Source organism: Populus euphratica, unplaced genomic scaffold, assembly GCF_000495115.2.
Source record: "Populus euphratica unplaced genomic scaffold, PopEup_1.0 scaffold714.1, whole genome shotgun sequence".
Taxonomy (NCBI): Eukaryota; Viridiplantae; Streptophyta; class Magnoliopsida; order Malpighiales; family Salicaceae; genus Populus; species Populus euphratica.
This window is the reverse complement of record NW_011500272.1, coordinates 181217-194040: the sequence shown is the minus strand read 5'-3', so window position 1 is coordinate 194040 and position 12824 is coordinate 181217.

Here is a 12824-nt window from a genome sequence, read left to right as displayed (position 1 = left end):
TTTTGTAATGCTTAAGTTTTGCTTTCATTAATCTCTTGTTCATGCTTTTCATTTCTTTTACTATACTTAGTTAACTTATATCATATTTATGTTCTTATATTATTTATTTATATTTTTCTTCTTCATAATGTCTAGCTAAGTTAATTATATCAAGGTGAAAAGGTTTCACTAATAGTATTAGGATAAGTATAATATAAACTCCATATGAACTTCAATACTTATATCATAAACAACTTGTTATTAACATGTCTTGTCGTTTTTATCTTATTAATTCTTAATACCTTGCTTGTTAAATGGCTAATCTAAATTTATGTTGTATAACACATGGTACATCAAATACTTGATCCATCATAATCTTTGCCCGACATCGTTATTATGAAAGGAACTTGATTTGTTGTTAACATAAGTTAGTATCATGAATACTTGATAAAATTTATAAGTATGGTGTTATGTAAATAAGATGATTAATATGATCATGCTGATAATTTATAAAGATTATTCATGATTGGGATGAAATAAAACAACAATTTTTAAAGAAGTTTTTTCCATCTAACAAAACAAACTCTTTCAAAAGACAAATCACCACTTTCACTTAAAAACTAAAAGAAACACTTTACCAATATTGAGATAGGTATTCGGACTTGCTTAATACTTGCCCTCATCATGGTTTTGAAACATGGAGATTGGTTTCATATTTTTATAAAGGGTTAACACCTAAAGATAGACAAATGGTGGAATTGATGTGCAATAGAACTTTTAAAAATAAAAACCCTAACGAAGCAATGGAGTACCTAGACTTGCTAGCTGAAAATGCTTAAAATTGGGACATTATAGGTATTTATGAGGCACCAGGTAAGACTCAACCTCATACATCTAGTGAATGTATGTACAACCTTAGGGAAAATCATGACCTCTAAGCCAAATTTGTATATTTAGCTAGAAAAGTTAAAGCACTAGAATTAAAAAAGAATGGTCAATTAAAATCTATTCAAGACATTATGTGTCAAATCTGTGAAACCAATGAACATTCAACCAATGACTGTTCAACTTTGCCTTTTTTTAAGGAATGTCTCAATGAACAAGTCCATGCTTTAAACAGTTTCCAAAGGCCCAATCATAACCCATACTCACAAACATACAACCTTGGTTGGAGAAATCACCCAAATTTCAGTTGGTAGAGTGGTAATAATAATGTATAAACTTCACAGCCATCGTTTCAAGCAAACGATAATTTCTAAAATTCTCATGGATATGCACCTCATTATGCTCCACTTGCTAGAAGAAATCTTGAGGAAACATTACATGCATTAATTGAAAAGCAGGAAACAATCAACACTCAAAATGTTCAAACCATGGCAGGTCTAAAATATACTCTTGCAAAATTCACATCTACACTCAGTTTTAAATAGAAAGGTAAGTTTCCATCTCAACCACAACAAAATCCCAAGGTCAATGCAATGCAAATGCAAGTAGTTTCATAAACCATCACATGGATCAAGTCAAATTAGTCATCACTCTTCGTAGTGGTAAGGTTATTAAAAAACCCACTCTTGAACCTTATGAGAAAGATGATGAGTTAATCTCTGAGGGTAAGGAAGGGGTTGAAGCTGAACATGACAAAGAAAAGGTTGATTCCCCACCAGCACTTCCATTTTCTCATGCCATGACCAGATAAAAAAAAGTCAATCACAACTCTGAAATCTTTGAAACTTTCAAACTGGTAAGGATTAATATACCTTTTTTGGATGCTACTAAATAGGTACCTTCTTATGGTATATTTTTGAAAGATATATACACTGTAAAGAGAAAACTAAATGTGAAAAAAAAAACCTTTTTAGCCAAACAAGTGAGTGACATTCTTCAAAACAATAATGCTTTGAAATATAATGACCCTGGTTGTCCTATAATTTTATGCTTTATTAAAGAACATAAAATTGAAAGAGCTTTACTTGATCTCGAATCTAGTGTGAATTTACTTCCATATTCAGTCTTTCAAAGTCTCAATCTAGGTGAGTTAAAACCAATTTCAATAACTCTGTTACTTGCTAATTGACACAACTAAAAGATTGATGTCTTCTCCCAAGGGCAGGAGTGTTGAAGTAATAAATAACCTGGCAAGACCGGGGTCGAACCACAGAGAGGTTAATTGTATAAATTATAAATAACAATAATACAACAACAATAACAACAACAACAACAACAACAATAATAATAATAGTAGTAGTAGTAGTAGTAGTAAGACTAATAATAATAGCAATAATAATAATAACAACAACAAAGAAAAAGAAGGAGAAGAAGAAGAAGAAGATGAGAACTTTGAGATGGAATATTAATGTAACGATTAAACAATGATAATAACAAATGTCAAGATTAGAGGATTCACTAATGATATGTCAAACAAGTATAGTATAAACTCTTATTATTCAATTGGAAACCACACACAAAAGAGGTTCCAATCTGATTATAGATTGTTAACATGATTACATTAGTCATCTTATTTGATTAAGGCTAATACTTGTAAATCTCATCAAGCATTCATGATTATAACTTATGTTAACAACAAATCAAGTTTCTTTCATAGCTCAGGTGTTGGTTATACCATACAGTACGAACTATGAAAGTGCAAAGGATTTGCTGTACCAAGTGTTATACAACATAAATCAAGATTAGTCATTTAACAAGCAAAGTATTAAAGAGTGAACAAGATAGCAAATAAAGTTATTTAACAAGCAAAGTATTAAAGAGTGAATAAGATAACAAATATAAAACATGTTAGTATCAAACATTAAAGTCCATATTAAGTTTACATTATACTTATTCTTACACCATTAGTGTAACCTTTTCACCTTGACATAATAAACTTAGCTAGACATAATGAAAGAAAGAAAAATAAATAAACAAAATAAGAACATAAATAAGATAAGAGTTAACTAAGTAAAGGAAAGGAAATGAAAGGCATAAACTTGATATTAATGAAAGCAAAGCATAAACATTACAAAAAATACAAAGAGAGAAAGGAAGAGCATGATCTTGATCTGGAAACCAAGATGCCTAAATGCATGGCAAATGCCTCCTTTTATAGGCCAAAATTGGGAACTATTGATTTGATGACTAATTGATGAGTGGGTGGCCAACTCTTGACTTGGTGACAATCCTTATCTTCTCTTGTTTGCCCAAAACATCATTGATAACGTCAAAATTAGACAGACTCGAAAACATGAAAGTTGTAGCAATTGTCTCAGATTTCTTGTGTAAACAATTCAGCTCATTTCGACTTCTAGAACTCCAGATATGGCCAAAATACTGAACAGTGCTCGGGCTGGAGGACAGATTCGGGCTTCTTTGTTGTTGCTATAATTTGGACTTGAAAATGGCCTTTTTAGATCTTCGGCTCCATATGAAAGTTGTAGGCCTATGTCTTAGCTTTCCATCCATATAAAGTAGACCTAAATCTGAGGTCTATAGCTCCAGCTATGACCCAATTACCCAACAGTGTTCTGGTTTGGATTGCACCGACATCTTTTTTCTAAGTTTGGCCATCTCTTTATCCTTTCAATTTCAGTGCTTAAATTCATCAATCAATCCTTTCATTTATATGATAGGCCTGCATTTAAAATGAACATTTATCACAAATTAAAGGTATCTTATATTATTAGATATATTATTATAAAACATGCTTTAGTTAAGGAGTTATTGATACTTCAAGTGCAAAATGATGATATAAAATCTTGATAAAAATGCACCTTTAAGTACTAATCACACCCCCCAACCAGCTTATTACTAGTCCCTAGTAATCAAAGCGTTAAAATAGAAAAACAATTTGCAAATTCCACAAAGCAAGGTATTCATCATTTAACTTCCATTAATTTATCTAGATAAACAAACTCTTGTTAAATTTATATACCTGCTCAATACCTTTTAATAAGATATTCATAAACCTTTCTTTTGTGCTCAATGTATCAACACATAATTATGGGGCTTTTCTTGGAAGAAAACAAAATTTTTATTCTAATGTTTAAGGTTAACTTCCTTGGGTTGGGATTATTATTTTTGTATTCTTTTTTTTTTCTTTTTTTTTAAATATATATACATATAATTTAAAAACATCGTGCATCTTTAACCCATGTAACGAGCTTTCAGCTAATGACTCCGAGACTAGTTGGTCTTAGGGCATTAGGTGTTAAGACACCCCTACGAGCTTAGTAACTCGGGTCGCAGATACTGATATGTAGATAGTGCAATGTTTGATTCCCTTAAGCTTTTCTCCTCAACCCATGTAACAAACGTTGGGCTAATAGCTCCCAAACCCATGTAACAAGCGTTGGGCCAATAGCTCCCAAGTCAGTTGACTTTAGGGTATTAGGTGTTAAAACACCCCTTCGGGCTTAATTGCTTAGCTTAGGGAGGCTACGAAACCAAACTTATCTATATTTTTATTATTATTATTTTTTTCTTTTTTTTCTTTGTTTTTTTTTTAATTATAAACTATCCCTTTCCCTTGGTTGTTACCTTTAACAAAAGAACATAAATAATGTAATAATCCAATGTGCAACCTACAATCATATGTTAAAGTATGTGTGTGTAAATTAAGGTTTAAAAATACATGTTAAATAAGTATATGAGCAGAATTAAGTGATAACAATGCGAGAGTTTGTAAATCTGAATATTTCAAGAAGTATTATGATAGACCTTGTTACGAATGATTTCTAAGATGCATCTCAAGAGTCATAAAAGTTCTCCTTACTCTGCCATTAGAGTAACAATAATTTTGCACATGTTTTATGAAATAGAAAACACAGTTTTTTTTTTTAGCTACTACCCTCTCCCCCCAACTAAAACAAGACATTGTCCTCAATGTTTAAAGGTAGAAAGATAGAATATAGAAGATATCACCTGAAATAACGAACAGTGACAAACCTGAAATACACTGAAACAAATATAAGTAACAACAAAACACAATAATAAAACCAAAAGACATAAAGATTCACAAATGAAGGCTCAAATCCAATCTAAGCTTTTTACGGCTTTCCTTAGTTGACCAATTTATGCGACTCATGGAAGGATCAATTACAGGAATGAAAAATTGTAGTTGGTCAATCAATTGTTCAGCAGTAGCAGCAGAGATTATGATTTGTCATGTAGAAGATGTTAGAAATTCCTGTTCCATAGCATGATCATGAAAAGACAATAACTAACCATTAACATTTAACAAACCTATGGGTTCATGGTGAATGTACAGTTAAGCCCAAGAGGAAAATTAAAAATCTCTTCCAATGTGCCTAGACCACCTGGTAAAGCAATGAAGGCATCAGCATGGTTAAACATTGCATTCATTCGAGCTGACATTGTGGAGACCTGAAGTTCCTCTCCAATTGTTTTTCCAATGATGTCCCTTTATGCTAAATCTTCGGGGATGACCCCCAAAACTTGACTACCTCCTAAAAATATAGCTATTGACACACCTCCCATTAACCCTAGACTGCCTCCCCCATACACTAAATGAATCTTTCTCTCAGCTAGCAATTGACCAAGATGATTTGCTGATTCTAAAAACTCCTTTTCTTTCCCAAGACTAGATCCACCAAAAACACAAATATTTCTTATATGATGACCTGAGGAACTTGCCATTTCTACACACTTCTGTATTTGTTGAATATATGGGTTGAGTAGAAATGAAAGGAAGAAAGAGAGGATTTTATAGATAAAAAATTAGAAAAGCAATCATACCACCTATATGTAGGCCAGCTAGAGTCTCTCACACACACACTCTCTCTCTTTATTTATTTACTTTTGAAAAAGCATGTGTATGTACAGGTAGTTGTGATTGTGGCTCACATCTTCCCTTGGTTTTATGTCCAAGAATGGCTTAAACGCCCTCAATGGGTCGAGGATAGACTTCTCATCCAGTTTTCTTAAAAACTGGCAAACAGGGTCTTTTTTAGTCAGATTCCCAAGACTAAGTCGATTGTGTTCTTTATGAAAATGGATTCATAGGTCATGAATTGCACGATGCTTATCTCAACTATGATGAGACTTAAGAGTCAATAGAAGATTATCTAAAGACTCTTTGTGTTTTGAAATAAATCCCACCTTTTGACAATTTTCACAGGTTTTGTAGAATGCATGTGATTCCTTGAATATGGTGGGCCAGTAAAATCCACTTTGTAAGATTTCTACAGTCCTTTTTTTTGACGAGAAATGATCCCCACGTGCCTTAGAGTGACAAAATTTAATGACATTACTTATCTTTGAAATATTTGATCTAGACAATAATTGAACAAGTAAGGGTCATCCCAATAAAAGTTTTGCATGTCGCTCAAAAAGTTTCTTTTGTCTTTGGTACTCGAGTGAGCTGGCAAAAATCCTGAAGCAAGAAAATTGATATTTCTAGCAAACCAAGGCATTGAACTAAGAGAAAGTAAGGATTCATCAGGAAAGTAATCATTGATAGGTGTGATGTTGGGTGTCGAATCTATTGTCACTTTTGATAAAAGATCCGCATCAATATTTTCGGTGCCTTTTTCATCCTCGATTTCTTCCTAATTGGTTATGGCATGAGGAAATAGAAGTGCTAGTGAGGAATTAGTCTTTTCTTTGCAATGTTCAGATTCAACCCCTTCCTTACCCTTAGAGATTGACTCATCATCTTTCTCACAAGGTTCAAGAATTGGTTTTTGAATAACCTTACCATTACGAAGAGTGATGACTGATTTGACTTGATCTATGTATTGACTTCCAGAACTACTTGCATTTGCGCTGTATTGCACATCAATTCAACCATTTGCCTATCTCTAGGTGTTAACCCATCATAAAAATATGAAACCAATCTCCATGTTTCAAAACCATGATCATAAAAATATGAAACCAATAACCCTTCATAGAAATGTGAAACCAATCTCCATGTTTCAAAACCATGATGAGGGCAAGTACTAAGCAAGTCTCGATACCTCTCTCAATATTGGTGAAATATTTCTCCTGTTTTTTGAGTGAAAGTGGTGATTTGTCTTTGAAAGAGTTTGTTCTATGAGATGGGAAAAACTTCTTTAAAAACTGTTGTTGCATTTCATCCCAAGCACGAATGGATCCTGGTCTTAAATTTTATAGCCATGTTTTAGCTTTATCTTTTAATGAAAAAGGAAAAAGCTTTAATCTGATGGTGTTCAAGCTACAATTTGAATCATTATATGTGTTACAATGTTACAATTTAAATTATTATATGTGTTGCAAACCTCCTCAAATTCCCTTAAATGCAAGTATGGATTTTCTAAATCTAAGCCATGAAAAGAAGGTAAAAGTTGAATAATACCTAGCTTAAAATTGAAATGAGATGCATCAGGAGGGAAAACTATGCACGATTGTGCACTTATTCTTGTGGGATTCATGTGGTCTCTAAGTGTTCTAGCACGGTTATAGAACACTTAGAGACCACATGAATCTTGATTAGTACTTAAAAGTGCATTTTTATCAAGGTTTTATATCATCATTTTGCACTTGAAGTATCAATAACTCCTTAACTAAAACATGTTTTATAATAATATATCTAATAATATAAGATACCTTTAATTTATGGTAAATGTTCATTTTAAATGCAGGCCTATCACATAAATGAAAGGATTGATTGATGAATTTAAGAACTGAACTATCACATAAATGAAAGGATTGATTGATGACTTGAAGAACTTAAATTGAAAGGATAAAGAGATGGCCAAACTTAGAAAAGAGATGTCGGTGCAATCCAAACCAGAACACTGTTCGATAATTAGGTCATATCTGGAGCTATAGATCTCCGATTTAGGTCTACTTTATATGGATGGAAAGGTAAGACATAGGCCTAAAACTTTCATATGGAGCCCAAATCTAAAAAGGCCATTTTCAAGTCCAAATTATTGCAACAACAAAGAAGCCCGAATCTGTCCTCCGGCCCGAGCACTGTTCAGTATTTTGGCCATATCTGGAGTTCTAGAAGTGCAAATGAGCTGAATTGTTTACACAAGAAATCTGAGACAATTTCCTACAACTTTCATGTTTCGAGTGGCTCCAATTTTGACATTATCAATGACGTTTTGGGCAGAAAAAAGAAGATAAGGATTGTCACCAAGTCAAGAGTTGGCCACCCACTCATCAATTAGTCATCAAATCAATAGTTTTCAATTTTGGCCTATAAAAGGAGGCATTTGCCATGCATTTAGGCATCTTTGTGTCCAGATCAAGATCATGCTCTTGCTTTCTCTCTTTGTATTTTTTGTAATGTTTATGCTTTGCTTTCCTTAATATCAAGTTTATGCCTTTCAATTCCTTTCCTTTGCTTTGTTAACTCTTATCTTATTTATGTTCTTATTTTGTTTATTTATTTTTCTTTCTTTCATAATGTCTAGCTAAGTTTATTATGTCAAGGTCAAGAGGTTACACTAATGGTGTAAGAATAAGTATAGTGTAAACTTAATATGGACTTTAATGTTTGATACTAACATGTTTTGTATTTGTTATCTTGTTCACTCTTTAATACTTTGGTTGTTAAATGACTAATCTTGATTTATGTTGTATAACACTTGGTACAACAAATGCTTAGCACTTTCATAGTTCATACTGTATGGTATAACCGACACCTAAGCTATGAAAGGAACTTGATTTGTTGTTCACATAAGTTATAATCATGAATGCTTGACGAGATTTACAAGTATTAGCATTAATCGAATAAGATGACTAATGTAATCATGTTAACAATTGATTAGTACTTAAAAGTGCATTTTTATCATGGTTTTATATCATCATTTTGTACTTGAAGTATCAATAACTCCTTACCTAAAGCATGTTTTATAATAATATATCTAATAATATAAGATACCTTTAATTTGTGGTAAATGTTCATTTTAAATGCAGGCCTATCACATAAATGAAAGGATTGAGTGATGACTTTAAAAACTTAAATTGCAAGGGCAAAGAGATGACCAAAATTAGAAAAGAGATGTCGATGCAATCCAAACCGGAACACTGTTCGGTAATTGGGTCATATCTGGAGCTATAGATCTCAGATTTAGGTCTACTTTATATGGATGAAAAGGTAAGACATAGGCCTACAATTTTATATGGAGCCCAAGATCTAACAAGGCCATTTTCAAGTCCAAATTATTGCAACAAAAAAGAAGCCCGAAGCTGTCCTCCAGCCCGAGCATTGTTCAGTATTTTGGCCATATCTAGAGTTATAGAAGTCCAAATGAGCTGAATTTTTTACACAAGAAAGCTAAGACAATTGCCTACAACTTTTGATGTTATCAATGACATTTTAGGTAGACAAGAGAAGATAAGGATTGTCACCAAGTCAAGAGTTGGCTACCCACTCATCAATTAGTCATCAAATCAATAGTTCCCAATTTTGGCCTATAAAAGGAGGCATTTGCCATGCATTGCTTTCATTAATATCAAATTTATGCCTTTCTTTCTGAAAATGCTCTTGTGTGTGGTTGCAATTGAATAATAAGAGTTTATACTATACTTGTTTGACATACCATTAGTGGAACCTCTAACCTTGACATTTGTTATTATCATTGTTTAATCGTTACATTAATATTCCTTCTCAAAGTTCTCATCATCTTCTTCTTCTTTTTCTTTATTATTATTATTATTATTATTATTATTATTATTATTATTACTACTACTACTACTATTATTATTAGTATTACTATTATTATTAGTATTATTATTACTATTGTTATTACAATTATTATTGTTGTTGTTGTTGTTATTGTTATTGTTATTGTTGTTGTATTATTGTTATTTATAATTTGTACAATTAACCTCCCTATGGTTCGACTCCGGTCTTGCCGGGTTATTTATTACTTCGACACTCCTGCACTTGGGAGAAGACATCAATCTTTTAGTCGTGTCAAGTTTTTGGCGCCGTTGCCGGGGAGGTAAGTTTTGTATAAATTATAATATTTATTTTATTTTCTCTTTTCACTTTTCTTGTATATAACTTTGTTTCTTTTCTCTTGTTTCTTCTTCTTTTGTTTTCTTCTTCCTTTTATTTTATTCCTACATGTGCATAAGAGTGTGGTTACGTACATCAAGTGGTAGACTTTGTAGGGTATCCTCATCATTTTCAAAAAATATGGCCGAAGAAGATAATCAATCACTTTATAATGAGAATAATGAGAATAACCGTGCTAGAACACTTAGAGACCACATGAATCCCACAAGAACAAGTGCACCATCATGCATAGTTTTTCCTCCCGATGTATCTCATTTTAATTTTAAACCAGGTATTATTCAACTTTTACCTTCTTTTCATGGCTTAGAATTGGAAAATCCATACTTGCATTTAAGGGAATTCGAGGAGGTCTGCAACACATATAATAATTTAAATTGTAGCGTAAACACCATCAGATTAAAGCTTTTTCTTTTTTCATTAAAAGATAAAGCTAAAACATGGCTACAAAATTTAAGACCAGGATCCATTCGTGCTTGGGATGAAATGCAACAATAATTTTTAAAGAAGTTTTTCCCATCTCATAGAACAAACTCTTTCAAAAGACAAATCACCACTTTCACTCAAAAACCAGGAGAAACATTTTATCAATGTTGGGAGAGGTATCGAGACTTGCTTAGTACTTGCCCTCATCATGGTTTTGAAACATGGAGATTGGTTTCATATTTTTATGAAGGGTAACACCTAGAGATAGGCAAATGGTTGAATTGATGTGCAATGGAACTTTAGAAGATAAAGACCCTACTGAAGCAATGGAGTACTTAGACTTATTAGCTGAAAATGCTCAAAATTGGGACACCGCGGGTACTTATGAGGCACCGAGTAAAACTCAACCTCATACATCTAGTGGAGGTATGTACAACCTTATGGAAGATCATGACTTTCAAGCCAAGTTTGCATCTTTAGCTAGAAAAGTCGAGGCACTAGAATTGAAAAAGAGTGGTCAATTAAAATCTATTGAAAACATTGTGTGTCAAATCTGTGAAACAAATGAACACTCAACCAACGATTGTCCAACTTTGCCTTCTTTTAAGGAATGTCTCCATGAACAAGCCCAAGCTTTAAACAGTTTTCAAAGGGCCAACCACAACCCATATTCCCAAACATACAACCCTAGTTGGAGAAATCACCCAAATTTCAGTTGGAAGAGTGATAATAACAATGTACAAACTTCACAACCACTATTTCAAGTACACCACAATTTCCAAAATTCTCATGGATATGCACCTCCTTATGCTCCACCTCCTAGAAGAAATCTTGAGGAAACATTGCATGCATTCATTGAAAAGCAAGAGACAATCAATACTCAACTTGCTCAAAACATGACAGATTTTAAAGATACTCTTGCAAAATTAACATATGCTCTCAGTTTCCAAGAGAAAGGTAAGTTTCCATCTCAACCACAACAAAATCCCAAGGGGCAATACAATGTAAATGCAAGTAGTTCCGGAAGCCACCACCTGGATCAAGTCAAATCAGTCACTACTCTGCGCAGTGGTAAGGTTATTGAAAAACCCTCTCTTGAACCTTATGAGAAAGATGATGAGTCAATCTCTAAGGAGAAGGAAGGGGTTGAATCTGAAAATTACAAAGAAAATACTGATTCTTCACCAGCACTTCCATTTCCTCATGCCATGACCAAACAAAGAAAAGTCAATCACAACTCTGAAATTTTTGAAATTTTCAAACAGGTAAGGATCAATATACCTTTGCTGGATGCTATTAAATAGATTCCTTCCTATGCTAAATTTTTGAAAGATCTATGCACTGTAAAGAGGAAACTGAATGTGAAAAAGAAAGTCTTTCTAGCCGAACAAGTGTTATTCTTCAGAACAATAATGCTTTGAAATATAAAGACCCTGGTTGTCCAACAATTTCTTGCTTTATTGGAGAGCATAAAATTGAAAGAACCTTACTTGATCTCGGTGCTAGTGTGAATTTACTTCCATATTCAGTTTTTTAGAGTCTCAATCTAGGTGAGTTAAAACCAACTTCTATATCTCTTTTACTTGCCGATAGATCTGTAAAAGTGCCTAGAGGAATAATTGAAGATGTGTTAGTACAAGTCGATAAATTCATTTATCCTGTGGATTTTATTGTCTTGGACACACAACCTATTGAAGCATGTAATTCATTTCCTGTTATTTTAGGACGTCCGTTTCTTGTAACCTCTAACGCATTGATTAATTGTAGGAATGGATTGATGAAGCTATCATTTGGAAACATGACATTGGAGAAGAATATTTTCAACATTTGCAAGCAACCTGGAGATGATAATGATTTATAAGAAGTAGATCATATTGATGAATTAGTTTATGATCAACTTAAATCTACTTTAAGTAAAAATGAGTTAGATGAATCTGAAGATTTGCAAATGATTTATTCTAAGGAAGAAATCACGGATGAAACAAGCACCGAAAATGTTGATGCGAATCTTTTGTCAACAGTGACAACAAATTCGACATCTAACATCACACCAATCGATGATTACTTTCCTAACGAATCCTTACTTTCTCTTAGTCCAATGCCTTGGTATGATAAAAATATCAATTTTCTTGCTTTAGGAGATTTGCCAACTGATTGGAGTAGTCAAGACAAAGAAAAGTTTTTGAACAAAGTGAAGAATTTTTATTGTGATGACCCTAACTTATTCAAATATTGTCCTGATCAAATATTTCAAAGATTCATTCCCGACAATGAGGTAAGTAGTGTCATTAAACTTTGTCATTCTGAAGCATGTGGAAGTTATTTCTCGTAAAAAAAGACAACTATAAAAATCTTTCGAAATGGATTTTATTGGCCCACCATGTTCAAGGACACGCATGCATTCTGCAAAATG